Below are 2,840 nucleotides of genomic sequence, written 5' to 3' on the forward strand. Positions count from 1 at the left end.
GAAGCATTGTCCTTGTACATGTGATGGATTGCCTTGAACATATATACCAATGTGCTACACAAGACACATATTGAGGTTTTGGCACTACAAAATTTGACAATCAAAGGAGCATGAAACCATAGTACTTACAATATCCCCTTTTATCAAATTTCTGACAAAACACACTTAAAAAATAAGAGAAGCATCACAATAAAGAATCATGCACCAGTTATAAAAGAAAACTAGTTACAGCCTGGTTAAAGAATCATGCACCAGTTATCATCAACTTAGCACACATCATCATGAACTAGTCAAAACACCTCCTTACTTACTCCCCCTAAGTAGCACACATATATCCATTAAAAAAAATACTACTATCCAATCCCAATCCATATCTATACAAGCATAAGAAAATAATTCTCCCCCTTTTTGTCACAATATGGCAAAGGGAGCGACTAAGATATGGAAAAGGAAAAGAAAAGCGGAATAAGGAAGCAAACTAGTCATGTTATGAAAGATATAAGCAAATCAAAGATCACATATCATTAACTAGCATAAACCAAATTCATCCAAAGCCAGTCTCAAAACTGAAAGAAAAGAGTTAAGTATCACAAGAGTTATTAGGGCCCAAAAAAACAAAAAACTTAATCCGATCCAAAAGATGGTGCAGGAATAGATGGATCAATTTGGTGTAAACCCTTATTTAAGCGCCTTATATATTTGTGCATATAACCAAATTGGGAATTTTGGGTTACACAAATCTAAGCCACCTGTTCCTCAAGAGATTGTAATCGCTTGGCAAAATTAAAAGGCTGATAGTCAGGGTCAACCTCAGAATCTGATTCAATCTCATTGAAGATATCATCCATATTTATATCATTAGGAGGTAGATCGCCACTTTCTTCTTCATTCATAGCTACAGCTCCACCATCACCAACATCCACTTGGCCCTCAGCCAACCGCAACTTCATTTTGTGTATATTTGAGCTGTTGAAAATAAGGTGATGAATAAGAACCTCTCCAACAGGCATAGCAACTAGCATGTGAGTAGCTAACAGAGTCATAAGAAATGTAAATGGAATATCACTGTGTCTAGGATGGAGACGGAATTGAATGATACAATGACAGATCAAAGAAGGAAGACAGATATTTGTGCCTGAGATGATGGAATGCAAAATTCGAACCATAAAGGAAGTCAATTCTATTTTGTTACCAGAACATGGATATAGATTTGAAATAAATATTCAATGAATAACCTTGTATCTGGGTAACAAGTACTTTGAAGCAAGCGCATTCCCATTTTGACTCCATTGCGCATCCATATTGTATAATGCTCTAGTAAGCATGCAGTTTTTTGATTCTGAAGGTTTCTCAACTAGAGTGTTAAGTGGAATACCGTCATCATTAACAGGTATGTCCATTATGCCAGAAATCAGGTGTCGATCAACTTGAAATGGGCCTTCTCTAGTTGTAATTATAAAAGTTAAATTCTCAGTTGAAAAATTCGAAATGTAAGCAAACATAGTACAACAGACCGGTATACCGACCCACCCCAATGTAAAATGTCAGCCCATCCTATATCTTGAAGAAGTGGAAGGAGACCAAAAGGAGCAATGTGATCAAGATCAATAGGTTGTTCAACAATAACATTGCGCACTTGTAAATCCCGCACATAGGAGGGATCATCTTCGGGTGACCGAAGGTGGTGTCTTGTTATAGTTGAAGAACTAGATGATGAAGGACCATGAGTGTTTTTCTTTGTCCCTCTAGCATCCATTTGCAACTAGAAAATCAAAGAAGTAAGGAGTTGTAAAAGATGTGGAATGGGTTTTCTCAAACATAGATTTTGGAGAAGAAAACACCAAAACCTTCAAGGTAACTTGAAATCAACACTCCAAGGAAGAAAATTAAGTGATTAGAGCTTGAATCTATAAGAAAAACTAAAATAATGCACTAACCTTGATGAAAGAAGTTGGGTACGACTAGTCGTGCTACGGCCCGTTGGAGAAAAAAGGAGGAAGAAAGGGTTTTTTCCCAAATTAAAAGATTCAGTGCGCTACACGACTGGTCGTGGGACGTCCTCGACCGGTCGTGCCACGACTGGTCATGCAATTACCAAAATATGCATTCTTTACATAATTCTAAAATTTAAAATTATAATTTAATAAATATATAAACTATAATACAAAAATGCATAAATAATCAATTTAAATTGCACATACCAAGATCAACTTTAAATTTATTAAACCTGCTTTTGTTGAGCGGTTTAGTGAAAATGTCAGCAAGTTGAGTCTCGGTTGGAATGTAATCCAAAGAGATTGTCTTTTCTTCCACTAATTCATGAATGCCGTGATATCTAATGTCAATGTGCTTGGTTCGTGAATGCTGAATTGAATTTTTAGATATATTTATTGCACTAGAATTATCACAATATAAAACCATTGAATCTTGTATAATTCCGTAATCACTTAACATTCTACTCCTCCATACGAGCTGAGTACATGTATTTACAGCTACGATGTATTTAGCCTCAGCAGTTGAGAGTGATACGGAACTTTGCTTCTTACTAAACCAAGAAACTAAATAATTTTCAATATAGAAACAACCACCACTGGTTGATTTTCTATCATCGATATTACCAGCCCAATTAGCATCCGTGTACCCAGCCAACTGAACACTAGTATCAAATGGATACTAGAGACCCAAATTAGCTAAACTTATGACATATCGCATAATCCGCTTAACAGCAGTTAGATGGGACTCTTAAGGTCAGATTGATATCTAGCACAAATACCAACACTAAAAGCAATATCAGGTCTACTTGCAATTAAATAAAGTAAACTGCCAATCATACTATGATA

Source organism: Magnolia sinica, chromosome 17 (assembly GCF_029962835.1).
Source record: "Magnolia sinica isolate HGM2019 chromosome 17, MsV1, whole genome shotgun sequence".
In the NCBI taxonomy this organism is placed as follows: Eukaryota; Viridiplantae; Streptophyta; class Magnoliopsida; order Magnoliales; family Magnoliaceae; genus Magnolia; species Magnolia sinica.